Source organism: Monodelphis domestica, chromosome 6 (assembly GCF_027887165.1).
Source record: "Monodelphis domestica isolate mMonDom1 chromosome 6, mMonDom1.pri, whole genome shotgun sequence".
NCBI lineage: Eukaryota > Metazoa > Chordata > Mammalia > Didelphimorphia > Didelphidae > Monodelphis > Monodelphis domestica.
Genome location: NC_077232.1, coordinates 161,005,781 through 161,023,905, shown reverse-complemented (window position 1 = coordinate 161,023,905; position 18,125 = coordinate 161,005,781).

Here is an 18,125-nt window from a genome sequence, read left to right as displayed (position 1 = left end):
CTCCACCAGATAGGACTTCCCCTGTCATGTCAACATGAAAGAGCCAGATCAGTTTGACGAATTTTGCTGGGCAACCGAGCTTGCTGAGGATCACCCACAATGTGTCCCTGTTCACTGTGTCGAACGCCTTTGTCAGGTCTATGAAGACAATGTACAGACTCAGGTTCTCCTCAAGGCATTTTTCCTGCATTTGCCTCACCGTGAAGACCATGTCGATGGTGCTGCGATCTGGTCGGAAGCCACATTGTGATTCAGGCAGGTTCTGCTCTGAAACAGATGACAGGAGTCTGTTGAGTATAACATGGGCGAGGATCTTTCCAGCAGTGGAGATTAGTGAGATGCCTCTGTACTTGTCACAGGCTGCTCGTGTGCCTTTGTTCTTGTATAGGGCTATGATGGAGGCATCTCTGAGTTCTGGGGGCATGTCTTCCTCTTTCCATATGCTGGTCAGTACTATGTGGAATGACTGGAGCATCTTTCCATTTAAGGCCTTGTACACCTCGATTGGGATCCTGTCTTTACTGGGTGCCTTGCCTGCACTCATTTGTTTAATGTCTTTTTGGACTTCCTCTATTGAAGGAGGGACATCAAGTTGTTAAATGGTGCGGTTTTGGGGGATCTGGTCAAGGGGGCTTTGGTCGACTGAAGAGGGTCGGTTGAGAATCTGACTGAAGTGTTCTTTCCACCTGTTGCTGATGCCTTTTTTATCTTTTATGAGAGTGTCACTGTCAGAGGATAGCAAGGGAGTGGTGGTGGGTTTTGATGGCCCATAGACAGTCTTGAGGGCACTGAAAAATTGTTTGTAGTTTTTCGTATCAGCAAACCACTAGATTTCTTCTGCCTTTTTTTCTCATCATTGGTCTTACATTTTCCTAATCTCACGCTGTGCCGTGGCTTGGAGAGACTTGAATCTGTCCTTTTTAGGAGCAGAGTTTGGGTTATTTTGCCACTCCATAAAGGCTTTGTTCTTCTTGCTCAATAGGTCTTCAATAGCAGTGTTGTTCTCGTGGAACCAGTCCTGGTGGTTGCATTGTTTTGGGCCTAGAATTGCCTTTGATGTTTCCTTCACTGCATCTCTGAACTGGTTCCGTTTCTCGGTTGAGCTTTCAGTGAGTGGTCCCTTGGCAGACAGCTTGTCGTCCAGGCAGGACTGGAATGTTTGCAAATAAGATGGATCTCTAAGATGACTCATGTTGTAAAATGCACGAACTGTCTGGGTGCATTTTGGATGGTGAGGCGCAATGTGCATTTGAAGAGTCGCTCTAACCAATTGGTGGTCTGTCCAGCATTCAGCTCCTCTCATGGCTCTGGTGATCTTTACATCCTGGATGTCTCGCCGGCGTACAATGATGTAGTCAATGAGATGCCACTGTTTTGATCTTGGGTGCATCCACGTTGTTTTATATTTGTTTGCCATTCTGAACACAGTGTTCATGATGGTGAGTTCTAACTCTGAGCATTTGCTGAGTAGCAGTAGGCTATTATTGTTCATTTTGCCCATGTCGTGTTTGCCGAGCACTCCTTTCCATATTTCATGGTCCTGGCCAACGCGGGCGTTGAAGTCTCCCAGTAGTATCAGCTTGTCATTTGTGGGCACTGAGTGCAGGACGGCACTCAGGTCAGAGTAGAACTGCTCGATGGTCTCCTCTGTGCTGGTCAGTATTGGGGCATATGCGCTGATGATTGTGGCATACCGGTCTTTGCTGAGAGGCAAACGGATCTTCATGAGCCTCTCGCTGATGCCCACAGGAAAGTCTGGCAACTGTTTGAGCAAACTGGTCTTGATGGCCAGGCCAACACCGTGGATTCTGCCTTCATTTGAGGCTCTACCTTTCCAGAAGAAGGTGTATCCAGTGGTGGGTTCGCTGAGTGATCCCTCTTCTGGTAAGCGTGTTTCACTTAAGGCTGCAATGTTGATGTTATATCGTGCCAGTTCTTTACCGATTAGAGCTGTTCTTCTCTCAGGTCTTGGGGTATTCTCTCTATCAAGTAATGTCCTGATGTTCCATGCTCCTAGTAGGAGTTTCTTTGTATTTTTTCTTTGATTTTGACCACTTAAAGGGGATGACCCGCCAGCCGCGGTGTGCTGACTGGGTGTTTGTAGGGCAGGCAATGTTTGGGACACCTTTTCTAGTCCCCTCCATTGATTAGGGTAAGCAGTGCTGTCCTAGAAGGGCTGCTCAGTTGCCCAGGATGCTGCTGAACTTCCCTGCTCTCCACAGGGCCAAGCAACCACTGGTCCGTGGGCCGCCTACATGCAGGATCGTGACTACAACTGCCAGTGGTCACCTCCACCTGTTGCATCGCCACTCCCCCATTGCTACAGGTCTTGAAGAGGGTGGACGGGGTTAGGATAGATGAGTGTGCACAAAGATACTTGTGTGTGAAAGAGATTTAAGTGGAAAAGCCGATGCACAGAGACAGTCCCACTCTCTCGGCGTTGGAAGCCTGGGTCCAGTGGCATGAAAAAATTGTTACGTCTGGAGACTTCCTCAGCTGCATTGGATGGCCGTGTTGTCCTTTGTGTTCCAACACGCCCTGAGCACTCCACAGTGCTTCGCTGCATTGCCCTCTCAGCCGTTGAACCTTCTTATTGGTTGGGGTGTATGGGGTGCTCAGGGAGGGGTAGTATCTCTGGTATGGAGGGCTTGTCGTGCTCTCCTAGGGCAGCTCTCCAGCCTCTGACCCCCACCTGACACCCAGATCTCACTTGTGGCTCCCAGTAGCTGCTAGCATGTGGCAGCGGCCACACCCCGGGCAACGGCTTCGACAGGCCGGCCAAACATTGTGAGGGTAGCCATCGGGTCATCGACCCCTGGTGAACCAGGGCTTTGCTCACCCAGCATGTGAAGACTGCTTCGGCTGAACAGACGGTTTTTCCTAACATGGCAAAGAAAAATATTGTCTTAAAGTCTCAGTTCGAAATAGGTACCTCTAATCAATACATCAAAATTATTCAACCTAATTCAATATCTCTAAAAGCTGAAACATCAGGTAATGCATAAAGTAAAGAAACAGACCCATACCTAAATTATTTACCATTAGGATACATAAGATGTAGCACAGAATTCAGATTTATTAACTCTATAGATGGAAAAATCCTCAAGTGGCTACTGTTTTTGACTAAAGTGTGCTGTTTCCCTGTAGACCCTAAACATTGTTTCCATATACACCCTGAACATTGTAGCTTCTTCTGGAAGCATGCTATAACTTCTCAAAAGAATTAAGTCTCATCCACCATATAGAAAATACCAAGTGGATGAAGAATAGTTTTTCCCCCTGATTCTGAGACTAAATTGGTTTGAAAATCTTATCAATGAGTAGGGATATCTGGGACAGGAAGTTCAAAGGGATAGTAACAAGATCAATCATAAATATTAATTAGGCCCCTACTAAGTAGCAGGTACTGTTCTAAAAACTCTAGGAGAAGAGTGGACAGATCTCCCTCTAGAAAACTGCAGAACTCTCATTAAAAATAAGAAAAACACAGAAAGTAATGTAAAGGCATACCTGAGGTGATATACCTTCCTATAGCACAAGAATGTTTTTTCATGAACTAGAGAAAAGGATTCCTTTGGAATTGTATAAATGAGAAAGTAAAAGATCTGGCAATCTGTGAAGAGTAACATAAACAAGGATATAATAATAAGAATTAGAATTTACAAAGCACTTTACAAATATTATTTCATTTTTGCCTGACAACTCTGGTTGATAGGTATTTTAATTATCTCTGTTTTGCAAATGAGAAAACTAAGGGAGATAGGAGCTAATTGACTGAACCACAGGTCACACAGCTAGCAAATGATTGAGGTAGGATTCAAAGTCATCTTTCTCACTCCATAGTCAGAGATTTTGTCCGCTGTACCTACCAGCTGACCTTCATATATAGAGTACTCCACTAGTTTGCTCATAATGTTAGAATAAAGAAAGGAAGGATCCAGAAGGTTAAGTAGATTCCCTATGATGAACTTATAATGCAAAGTATACAGAAGTTTCATGGAATGAATAGAATAAGTTGTGATCAGCATCATTGAAACCCAATAAATAAGAAAACAGAGCCATTGTGAGAATTGTGGTTGACCAAAAGTATTTAAGAGTCTTGATGTTTTTTGACATTTCCTCATTCAGACATATTTGCTCTTGAACTAAGCATCTGGTTTTTTAAAGAGTTCTGTACACTATTTTATTTCAAGAGTAAAATTATTTTTTTCCATATTAGTCAGTATCAATAAGCATAATACAACAAGAGGGGACAAACAAACAAAAATCATTGACTCTGAATTCAAAGGACCTGGTTGAAATATCACTGTTAACACTTCTTTGCTGTTTGACCTTGGGAGAATGCTTTATTTTTTTTTTTTGAAAATTTTATTTAATCAGTCAATTTAGAACATTATTCCTTGGTTACAAGAATCATACTCTTTCCCTCCCCTACCCCACCCCTTCCTGTAATTGATGTGCAATTCCATTGGGTTTTACATGTGTCTTTGATCAAAACCTATTTTCTTGTTGTTGATGTTTGCACTAGAATGATCATTTAGAGTCTACATCTCCAGTCATATCCCCTCAACCCATATAATCAAGCAGTTGTTTTTCTTCTGTGTTTCTACTCCCACAGTTTTTCATCTAAATGTGAATAGCATTCTTTCTCATAGATCCCTCCAAGTTGTTCAGGATCACTGCATTGCCACTAATGGAGAAGTCCATTATATTCAATTGTACCACAGTGTATCAGTCTCTGTGTATAATATTCTCCTGGTTGGGAGAATGTTTTAAAAATCCCTACCACCTCAAAGATCCTTTCCAACTCTATATCTATGCTCCTATGATTATAGAAAGGCATTGTTGTTCAGTAGAAAGAATATAGGGCAAGGCATTTACTACCTAGAATTCAATCCAATTAAATTAACTAACCTTTCTAACTAGTTGTCTTCCGTTCACTAATCAGAAGCATTCAAAATTCCATGAAGAACATGATGACAGAGATACTCTACTGCAATGACACTAATTATCATAAACATTATTTGAGATCTAAATTATGGAGTCATATTCACCAAAGATCTTTAATACTGAGATAATGGGGATCTAACCCAAGTTCAAATTGATGAGCTCACATTAATTAGCCATGAGATCTTGATAAAAATCATGTCACTTCTCTAGGTATCAGTTTCTTCAACTAGAAAATGTAAAGTTGCTCTAGATGGCAAACATATCCTTATCCCAAATGAAATCTATGATCTTCAGATCCTATCACCCAACTCTACTCCTTTTCAGAGCTAAGGATTATGGTTATATAATGATGCCTATAAATCAACATTTTTTTTCAAAGCAAAGGTTAGTTTGTCAAACAATTTTTCTTTTAAATATTTCTTTCTCTCATTTTTACTTTCTTAAAAACAGATGACTCTTTGGGAAGGTGTAAAATGAGGGAGAAAGGCAGCTAGATGACTCAGTGAATAAAGCCCTGAGCCTGAAGTTAGGAAAATATGAGTTCAAATCTAGCTTCAGATACTTAATAACTGTGTGATCCTGAGAAAATTATTCAACCTCTGCTTAGCTTAAACCACTGGTAAAGGAAATGGCAAACCACTCAAATATCTTTGCTAAGAAAACTCCATGGATAGTGTTGGTGGGCACAGAGTCATAAAAAGTTAAATGCAACTGAACAATGCAGCAGCAAAACAATAGCAATAGAAAGAAGGATGCAAGGGAAAACACTAGTCATATGTAAACACAATGTCAATGAAACTTCTTAAAATAATGTCTTTTATCATATGTCTGTAATATACAAGATAATCTGTGTATTGTTCTCAAAGATATACAAACTATAGGACATTTACTCTTTGATACTTTGAATCAAGAATCAAAGAGTTTAGCTATATTCAGGAATATGCTCTTAAATGTTAAACTTTGACCTCTATTCCCCAAAAATGTATGTGACACACTTTTAAGTTTAATTTACTTTTTTTAATATTTTCAAAATCAATTTCTTAAGTTCATCTGATCAACAAAACAGCCAATTAGGCCTTGGTTTGTGGTATTCATCATTTTCAGAAATGAAAATGCTCACATGGAAAATTTGGCAGACTCTTAAAATAGGAATGAGTTGAATTCAGCACACCACTGGTTATAAAATATTAGATTTATTTTCATTGGGGCTACAACTTGCATGTTGCATGGTTTATATCTATAAGGGGACTTCCTGGATAAGGAACCCATCTTTATAAATGTAGGTCAATACCTCTTCTGAGATTTATATCCTTAAAGAGCTGTTTTGGATACTAAAAGGTCAGGTGATTTGTCTAGCATTATAGTTAGTGTGTTTCAGAGGTAGGACCTGAATCCCAGATTCCCAAATTCCAAGGCCAACTTTATAAACTACACAATTATGTCTTTAATTTAATTATGAATAGTTTGTTTAGACCAATATGGACTAAGTTATTTCAATTATATATACCGCTTTTTTTTTCCATTTTATATAAAGGTACGAAAGCCTCCATAATAAGGAAAATGATCAAGTGTAGTGAGGGATAGTGTTATTTGCAGCTCAGAAGAGATAGAAGAGGCCTTTCTAGCTTCTCTTTCCATTCTTTTTTCAAAGGATAATTTCATTCTTGCCAAAAGTGGAAGCAAGCAATAAGATTCAGAAGGTATCACTATATTCCTTAGAGATGAGCTATTGGCTAGATGTATATATTTATCTGCTCCATTAAACATTTTTGCCTAAAAATATGATCAGATTCCACATAATATTTGATTGCTTTGCCATTTTGGGAAGAAGAGGTATGTCAAGTTCTATATCCAAGGTTTGACTCCTTTCCCTGTTAATACACATTCCACAATGAACATATAGAGAATAGCAAAAAAGTTCATACATCCAAACCAGAGCTAAATAGAAATCAAAGAATGTATACACAGAAAAATATTTAACAGGAAATACATAATGAAGGAGATCTCCCATTGAGAGTTAGATAACTCAGCTCAAACAAGAGAGAAAGTCCTGGATCTCACCCACCTTGAATTCTCTCTAAAGTCTCTAGAATAGTAAGCTAGGAAAAGGAATGTGTTGTAAACTATGACTTCAGAGTCTTTTCCTTTAAGAACCTGAAATGATATTGGACTCCTCTATCTTCTATCTCAAGAATACCTAAATTATGGACCTCCAAAGGTGGGAGCTAGAGCTCTCTTAATTCTCATCAACTATTTCTTTTAGGGCATTCATTTCTTCCAATAAGAAGAGAGTCTCATACCACAGGGTATTGGATAATTGTAATTATTTCTTCTTTTTCCTTTTCTTTCTCTTTTTCCTTTTCATCCTCTTTCTTCTCACCCTTCTTCTCTTCTTCCTCCTCCTTCTTTTTCATTATGATTAATGCTCTAATCATGAGTTAATGGTCTGACTTGATAAAGGCAGCTAATTAAGGGATGTTTTTCACAACAAAAATATTTTTTCAATTTGTTAAAATATAATTGTTTTCAATTGAGTTGGGGGTGAAGTTATTTGGTGCTTAGCAAGTCCCATATGTACTGATTCTTTTGACAAATTGTTTCACATAGGAAATTTTCATGATAGAGAGTTGTAAGACTCCCATATAGATTACAAGTCTTTGATTACTTTTGTTTTTTGCTCCTGATCCATTCTTTCTGAGAGATTTCTTGCCATCCCTACTTTTTAAAATCTCTGCATCATAAGGAAAAAGACTTGTGCCAAAATACTCATAGTTGCACTCTTTGTAGTGTCAACAATTTGGAAAATGAGGGGATGCCCTTCAATTGGGAAATGGCTGAACAAATTATAGTATCTATTGTCATGGAATACTATTGTGCTCAAAGGAATAATGAACTGGAGAAATTCCATGTGAACTGGAATAACCTCCTGGAACTGATAAATATCTTCATAAAAATTTTCTACCTTTTCCTATCTGCAAATGATATTTCCCCATATATTACAATTATTTCCATGGTAATCTTCTTTGCATCTATTTATCATGAGTGGTGCAGAATGAAATGACCAAATGTTTCGTGAAGTTATATGTAATAAAATTAACTCCTCTTGTTTCCCTTCTATGCTTCTGCAAGGAAAAAATGGTGATACATCCTTTTACTTAGCCACAACTTTTGCTTTTTTCAAGATTAACGTGATTGGTTTTGTCAAATAGTATATTTTACTTGTTGATCATTGGACAAGGCTTTTGAATCCTAGAGTTGAGTTAAAAGATCATAGATAACTAGGAAAAAAAATAAAGCAAAGCAAACAAAAAACCCTATTAAAGCATGATCAGCACAATGACTAATTATTACTCTAGAACATACTTCTGCTTTTTGCAACCAAAAGTGCAGAGTAAGGAACACTCCAAACTTGCCCAAACCCACTAAACAACCAGATGAAAAGACCTCAAAACAAATTCTGTAGTGACATAATCAATAAAAGACCGAATAAAGCTGGTTTTCTGCTAAAGAAAATGTAATGTGATAGAAAGAAGGACCTAGCTTACTGGAATAAGACAGGAAAGTAGTGGAACTTGCAGCATGAGGAGCAATCCAGCACACACTGAGGAATATGAGCAGTATGGAAACACATGCTAAGGAGTTTGAATACTGGCATTATGCAAATACATTCTAGGAGGAATGACCAAGTACTAGCACACCCAAGGGAACTCAACAGAAAGTGCAGACTGGCCTTAGAGATAGAAGGGGGACCTTTTAATTGAGGACAAGAATCCAACTAAATCCAGTACCCACGGCACCTCAGGGAACTTAGGGACAGCATTCCTTCCATCCTAGAACTATAGCTGAGCTTCAACATATATACAAGGATATTAAATAAAATCAAAAGACAATGACTAAGACACTAATGAAAAATTATTCAAACCTACCTCTTGGTAGAGAGGTATTAAACAAGTGAAAAATGGGTCATAATTTTTTAAAGGATTTGTCTAGTTTGATTATACGTATCTCCAATATTGGTAGCCTCTCCCCTTCTTTGGAGGAGGTACAGTTGATGTTAGTGATGGTGATGGCAAATAACAAAATACTTTCAATTGATTCATGAAAAAAAATAAATGAAAGAAAGAAAAGAAATTCAGAAATGGATAGAGACTAACAGGGTAGTTTTGAAACTACATTGTTGAATTTATATATATATTTAAATTTACATTGTATAAAATAAACTATGCATAACAGAATTTCAGTTTCATATACAATCCCTTTGGTTATTGTTATTATTATTTTGCCTATATTATAAAGTTCTTGGGAACAGGTATTGTCTCATCTTTCTTTGTATCACTGGTGTTTAGGATAGGCCTTGGCACAAAGTCAGATGATGTCAATTAGTGCAATAACTTTTCCAATGATAGTAAAAAAGTTGATTGCACTTTTTTTCTCTGTTTTTGCTTTTTTTCTCTGTTCAGTTAAGAATCTATTAAATCTCTGTGTTCTTCTGTTTTGATAGCCACCATGTCTCAGCTACCTTACTATCTGGAATATCCCTCTTTCTCTAGTGAACTCCTTCTAGGGACTCCATTTTGGAACTGGATCTCAGATCAGTCATCATTCATTTATTTCTCAGCATTACTTGCCATTGCAGGGGTTTTGCCCCTTCCCTTTGTTTTTAGCTCTTTTTCGTATATTTTTCTTCCCCCCTACCCCCATCTTTAGAATGTAAACTCCTTAAGAGTAGGGACAGTCTTTGTTTTTCATATCATTGTATTAATATAGTGACTATAATATATTACAGTAAGTACTTAATAAAAACTTCTTGTTTTCCTTGTTACATTTTTATTATCCAATTGAGCTTTTAAAATGTCTCCCAATTTCTATCATGAGGTTATTTGTCCATCATTTTCTCAACTATCAATTTTTGCTCTAGTTATAATCACACAATTTCAAAAGAAAATGGGAAAATTTTCCATAGGAAATTATTATATGGATCCCTTTTAGTAAATTTATCCTAGAAAATATTTTCTACCCATCATATCTATTTTCTCTCATCCTGTTCATTTCTCTAACCCTTAAAATCTGACACTGACCTTATCACACAAGTGAAGCCACTCTCTGCAAGATTATCAGTGATATATTAATTGCCCACTCCATTGTTTTTTTTTTCAGTTCTTTTTCATCTTAACCCCTGTGCAGCATTTGACATTCCACCAGTACATTAAATGTTGTCGTCACATATTAGGTATTTAGAAAATACTTGTTGATTGACTGATTAAATATTTAAAATAACATGGATAGTGTAAATAAAATTAGTATTAAGAGATAGAATGATGGTCAAATTCAATGATTGGTTTTAGTGATATATTTGCAAATTTAAAGAACATTGTCTTCTATTAACTGATATTTCTAAAATATGGTTCTGCCACAATATTCTGTTGACCAAAAACTTTTAGTTGTCTATAGAATAACATATAAGTACTACTGTTTATCATTTAAAACTCTTCTCAATCTGATTTCATTCTCTTTTTCCAAATTACTTTAAATTATTCTGGCTCACTACATTCTAGCCAAAATGACTTACTCACTATTCCTTTTATTCAACATTCCATCTTTTGCTTTCAAACTTTTGTTCAGGCTGTCTCCCATTCTAGAACATTCTGTGTGTGTGTGTGTGTGTGTGTGTATGTGTGTGTGTGCACACACGAACATGTGTATGTACCCACTCACCTCTTCCCCTTGGAATCCCTGGCTCAAAATTTAGGCTCAGATTAATTGATACCTCCCTAAGAATGAGAATTTGAGCCACTTAAATATTAGTGCATCTGTCTAAGGTTGTTTCACGTTCATGAAACATAATAGTATGGTCTCTGAAGAATGGAAATTGAAAATTATTCAAAGGAAAATGGAGATGTGTAATTGCCAAACTAAAAGTAAGTTTTAGATGGAAGATTTAACATAGCATCATAACCCAGTGAAAGAAATTTGGCTAAACATCATACTGTGACAAGTAATTGAAAACAATGCCAAGTGCTCTGCTTTCACAAAAGATGTAATTTTAGGCAAACCCAAATAATTTCACAGTTGTTGATTCTCATTTTTTTCCATTAATTCAATGCAAGAGCTTGAAGAACCTTCACTTTTGATCATTTTTGTAATAGTATTAATGTTATAAAAATCTAATTTTTTACTAATTACTTAGGTAATTTCTACCTTAAACAAAATTTTTGTAATGATAAATGATTATAATTGATAAATGATAAAAATTTATAATTTTAAATGTATTTTGGGAAACTATAGACTGTTATACATATGTAATCATTATTTCTTTGGTTCCTAGGTTTATCTGAAAGAGGGGAAGACAAGATGAAAAAGAAGATAGGAAGGAAGAATGAATGAAAGAAGAAAAGAAAATAAGACAAATAAGATAGAGTACTTGTGAAGCATTTGTTTTAAGACAAAGAAGATAGAGTACTTGTGAAGCATTTGTTTTATTCCTTATTGATTATACTCTGATGAGTAGTATTGCAGCTCTCTGTGAGTTTTTTTAATAAATAATATAATCTGCATGCTGGTTATATAAGAAGTAGTCACTTGCATTGACATATAAAACACCTTTCTAGCTATTTTAGACTTCTGCATAAAAATTATTTTAACATGATTAAGTTTGCTTTTTTGTTACATTTCATTTAAAATGTAGTTTAAAACGAGTTTTAAAATAAGGATTAAATGTAAAGAGTGCGTATATAGTGTGATAGCAAAAATTATTTAAAACTCAAAGTCATGACTGTTAGAGTATATGACATTCAGTCATCAAAGTGTTTAAGATAATTTGTTATTCAAGAATCTCTAATTTTAGAGCTAAATGGTGATAAAGTTTGATATACATCTTAATTTTGAATTATTATTTTTGACACATTGCTAAGTGTTGTTTATAGCCCATTAGATAGCTATTATGAATTTATCTGTAAAATTGGATCCTTGACATAAAGGTATTCCATGTTAATTTAAGTTTAGTTTCATTAGCTTTATTGAAGGAGTTTATCTATTTTCATTTATCTGTGTATATGAATATATTGTATACATATTTCCAAATACTTAAATAGATCATAAGTCTCACTTGGACAGATATTCCCTCTAATCGTTTGAAGTATAACTGTTATATGCTTTACCACTCTGGTCAAGTTTTCCATTGAACTCATCAACATTCTGTAGATCTTTTCATCATGAGATTAGTAAATGAAGCATACAAACTGTCCAATGGATATAATTCATTTTTACCATATGACTATTTCATTTTTTGGCCTATATATTTCACTGGTATCACTATTTCTTTGCTTTGCATTCATTGGGGACCCTTTGCTTAAATTATTTCCCTTTGGATAATTTTCAACTTCAGTTCTTCAGAGACCACATTGTTTGGTTATGGTGAATCTTTTAGAGGGATGGATGATATGAAAAATGTCCTCAGTTACAGGTGGAAAGGGGGAGGAGAGAAGCCCAGCACTGCTTTCCTCTGGCTTTCCAGTAATGTATTCTGGTGAACTCTGTGCTACGGTGACAGTAAATGTGCCCACAGAAAGGATTCTGAGCGCCCTTTCTGGCACACATGCCACAGGATCACCACCATGGATCATTGTTTTATATCTTACAACCTTGAAAACACCTGGATGAATACTTGTATTTGAAAGAGGGAAAGGGCTGAAGGTTTGACTTTTGTTTAAAGCTTTTAGTATATATTAAAGTCCTAATCTGAACTTGGAGGTGACCTCATGTTCTCAAAGACTCTGCCACTTGTTAGTCCTACAAATCAATAAAGAGTTCAGATAGAGATTGGACAAAATCTTTCTTCTAAGACACATGACAATTAGCCTATTAAAGTCTTCACTAGAATGCTGGTCACTCAATTAAAGAATTTTACCTCCACTTAAATAGGCATATCTTTAGAATTACTGAAGTTACATCAGGTAATCAAAATATTCCTATTATTGCTTTGATCCTATAGTTGAAAAAAAAGGGAAGTGACAATTCTATCACAACATAAGCCATTTGATTACAGGGGTACTATTCTTTAATGAAGAAAAAATGAAAAAAATATCATGTAAGAGAGAGAATTCCAGAATTTCCTAAGAAAATATTTATTTAAATAAATAAATTGGTGATTACAAATAATTCAAATAATTTAATGATTACTTATGTCATACCAATACTTGTAGAAAAAAATATATAGAATACATCACCGTATTTAATAGATTTGACTGTTTAAATAGACTATTTTATTACAAAAACCTCTCCAATTTGATGCTCTGTCTCCATTTCCTTTGCTAGCCCAAGAGTTTAATCTCTTAATGCCTGGATTTTTTTTTTCAGCAGGCATTTATTAAGAGCCTACTATGTAGCAAACTAGGGAGAGCCTCTAGGATTTTTTTTAAGTGACATGATTCTGAATTCCAAAGTCCAAAGCCATAAGAATATCTTAACTCTGTTACTTTTTCCCCCCTTTTCTGTATATTTCTGCTTGTTTTTTGGTTTTGTTTTTTAAATAAAACCTGAGTTCAAATCTGGCCTCACACAGTTATTAGCTGTGTAACTCTGTGCCAACAATATAACCCAGTTTGCCTCAGTTTCTTTATCTATAAAATGACTTGATAAAATAAATGAACAATCATTTCCATATCTATGCAAAGAAAACCCCAAATGGGATCACAAAGTCAGACATGTCTGAAGCAACTTATCAAAAACAACATAAAAAATGGATTTCCAGATAGAAAATATCTTTAATCACTTTGTTTTAAAGATGAAATACTGAGGTCCAAGAAAGTCATAATTTTTACCAGGTTATACAGATAATAATTTGAAAAGTAAAGATTTTCACCCAAATTATTGATATTTAACTATACCATTATTTTCTCTTGCCAATTATTTTTTTATCTTTAATATAACGATAGTAAAATTTTTAGTAATCATTCCAAAACGTGAGAGGAACATTTATTTCTGAATTCCAAACTGAAAAGTCCATGTAAGAATTATGAACAGATGTGGTTACAAAATTACTTAGTGCCATGATGTGGGATCAAATAGATATTGGGACAAGATGAAGTATTAAAGGACGTTAATGTTTGTGCAAGATACCAATCAATATAATGGAAAACATCTTGTAAAAAATGACAGACACTTTCTCCATTATGAATTTTTAAGGCTTCCTTTTTGCCAACAGCATTGTACTGACTGCTCCAGAATACTACAGGTTTCTTTGACAAATGAGTAATCGTGTAAAAGTTGAGTCTAACCATATATACTGGAAAAAATAACAATTATGACAAGTTCACATTTTCAGATTATGTCATGAGTCTAGATTGAAAAATCATCAGATTAGACCATCCATGTAAATGTAGAAGTGCATACATACGCATTGATTTATAATTCAAACCTTAGATGCAGCAAATGGGCAAGGAGTTCATTCCAGAATTGAATATGAGAACAACTTAAATTTTATTTGGAAAAAATGTTCTGTATTTGCAGTGATCCCATCTCTTCCACTTATACAAAAGTACATTTCTTTAGTATCATAATTCTCAGCAATACTGTGACTGAAAATTATCATGGAATTACACAAGCCCCCAAATCATCTTGTTTGCAGCTAACATAAAGGGTGATGGAAAACTATGTAATCTTTTCCAGGACAGAGGTTTCAGTATGTAAGAAGTTCCATGAGAGGCATTATGATATATAAATGAAAGACAACAAATGGCTTTTCCAGGATGTATAATGAAGCCACAGATATATATGATATATAAATAGAGATATTTACTTATTAGAATAAGTATTGCTTATGCATAATTACTTATTAGAATATAATATATTTCTATATAGAATATATATGTGTATCTATAGATACATATCTAATATTCCAGTAAGTAAATAAATTAACAAAACATAGAACATTTTCCAGTTCATTAGATAGAACCTCTGTGGTGAATTGAAGATAAAACAAGAAAAAAAATCACAACAAAATGAGGAGGCATAAAGGATGTGCAAATTGGATGAGTGATGGGAGCATATACCATGATAAAATCAATAATGTTCAAAGTGTTCATGTTGATTAGGGATGCATTCTTCATCCCTTACCCATCTGTAACATGGTGTGCTGGATATGTCACTACCATCCTTCCATCTCTGAATTCATTCATTCATGTAAAGAACTTCCTATGAGACCCCTTTTGTTCAAAGTATAGTCTTAGAGAGAGTTGCGTGGAAGAACTGAGAGTTTAAGAGACTTGCTCGAGGCCCAAAGTCAATGTATGCCCCAGACAGGACTTGGAAACAAAGTATTTCTGCCCATGAGACCACTGTACAATTGTTTGGTTTTTTTTTTTCTAAATGCATACACATATAAATATATATAAAAATCTCCCACACCTTAGATTTCAAAATGATAAAATGACATATTATGGAAGGGAAGGAATAATAAGGATGAGTTCTTTTGTTATCATCACTTGACTAATTCAGTTTTTTATAATAAATTTGAATTCTGACTTTAGTGACATGGATATCATTGCTTTACCAACAAACTGTTGGCAGAAGCAGAGTTAAGTTTTATCCTCCTCTCAAAACATTAACTAATGAAATAGGGAATCTTTATTATTGTTTAAAAATTTAACTTTTAATCATGCAAAAGTAAAAGATAAAGAAAAAAACAACCCAAATCCTTTCCTATTCTACCCCAATGTTCAGCTAGCAGAGAGAAACCACTACTTACTTGGCTCAAAAATAGGGGGCAGCTGGAAGGCTCAGTGGATTGAGAGCCAGGCCCAGAGATGGGAGGTCCTAGGTTCAAATCTGACCTCAGACACTTCCCAGCTGTGTGACCCTAGGCAAGTCACTTAACCCCCATTGCCTAGCCCTGACCACTCTTCTGCTTTGGAGCCAATACACAGTATTGACTCCAAGAAAGAAGGTAAGGGTTTAAAAAAAAATAGAAAGTATCTTAGAGGTCATTTACTATAAAACATTCATTTTTCAGATGAGGTGAGACTCAGTAGCTTATCTACTACCACATAGAGTTTAATTAGCAGAGCAAGGATTTAACTCTACTCTAAATGTAGTGTTCTTATCATTGTAAAATGCTGCATTTTATACAAATGAAAAGGCACTATTAGTTATGTTTATGCAAAAGAAACTAAATATGAATAAAACACTTTCATCAAAACATTTGACAAATCGTGAGTGTATTTGCTTTTTACTTTTGTTGAATATTTAAATTCTAATTATTTTACTAATATTTTCCTAAGCCAGAAAATGACCACATTAAAAAAGACATTCAATGATATTACTTTAATTTTTCCATGAATTCATGATATCATTAATATGGATTCTACCCTACATCATACTTTTACCCTATTAGACAACATTTTGCCAAACGTTACTAATTATATCCCCCAAAACTCCATAATTCATCTTCTCTATTATTCTTGCCACAACCAACTTAATGCTGTGTTTCATCAACTTCATAACCTCTGCCTTAAGAAGCACTATAGTCCCAACTATAGTTCATGCTTCACAAAACTAACAAAACTGACATTCCTAAGGCATTTATCTGACCATATGCATTTCATACTCATGAAATCTCAATGAGTCCTATTTTCTCTAAAATAAAATGCAAAATCCTTTGCTTGACATGTTAAGACCTTCACAATCTTCCTCCAGCTTCTCTTTCAGTCAGTTAATATACATTTTTAAGCATTTAATGTTCTCAACAAGGAATCTAGGAACCTCAAACTTGTAGCCTAGTAAGAGCTGATGAACCCCAAGTTTTTGGACTAGCTTGTAAGTTGGAGACCTCAAAGTTTGCACTTGTTCCTTGTTCCTGTGAGATTCCATCCTGAAGGGAATATCAGGCTAGCAGTGTCAGACTGAAAAATGGACCCTTTCCCAAGAAGACCCACACCTGGATAGGGACCATCCTTTAGTACCCATTGTAAGCAGCCCCTTCCCTTAGATCTTAGTCTCTAGCTAGGATTCTTTTTCCAAGCTTGATTGTATTCTGTCAGTATAGTTTGAACACTCCCAATTTTCTTTGTAGCTATAGTGATGTCAATCATCTTTCCCTGAACCTGAATTTCCCCCAAATGGTATATGGGTTCCCCAAATTCTTTTGTTCCTTGGAGTTGTCAATCTTGTGTGGTTGGCTCTCCCAGGGGTCAGTGTCCAGAGCATCCAGAGTTCAATCCTTGGAATCTTAGTAGTTGCTAGCACGCAGCTCTGTGTTGAGGCCTACTATTACACTGAACCTCTTTTCCTTGAGTAAAGAGTGTTTTTTCTGACTATTTAATAGAACTGTGTTTTTTCTAAGTCAACACTGTTTACCAAATGCTATGTACTTTAAATACAAACATTGGACAAAGAAAAACAGTGGCTGTTTTGGAGCAGTTTACATTATTTTAAAACTTTAACTTTTAATTTTTTATACATTGATACAATTTTTAATAATTTTTCTGATATTTTGCAACCTCTCTGTCCCAACCTTCCCTCCTCCCCAAGAAAACAATAATGATACAGAATATACATTTAATATCCTACAATACATATTTTCATCTTCATTATATTGTGAAACAAGACATCACTTATACTAGAGAAAAAATCATTGAGGAAATAAAGCGAAGAATGGTATGCTTCAATCTGTGTTCAAACTCAGTCCTTCTAAGGTGTTGGAAAGCCTTTTCCCGCATGACTCCCTTGGGGTTGTCCTGGATCTTTGCATTGTTGATAATGGCTAGTCATTCTCATTTGATCATGGTACATTGCTATTGTTAGGGGAGCTTGCACTCTAATGTGGGAAGGTAATACATAAAAGGGAGCTGAAAAGTGCATTAAATACATGAGCATTTTAGAGCAAGTCCTTTAGGCATATATCCAATCATGAATTAAATTAATGTAAATATATAAAAATGGTCAGGGACTCCATTTGAATTTCTGGACCCCTGCAAAGAAGAGCCAAGTTTGAAGATTCCTGATGATGCTGGGTCAGGATATAATCCAAAGAAAGATTTGTGGCAAAGACCAAAGATTGACTCTAATTTGTGTAAACATTGATCTAGGGTTTTAGGTCACAGTTTGCATCTACCTAGAATCACACATGTAGAACTTAAAGAAATCTCAGAGGTCATCTAATCTCACAGACTCTGTAGATG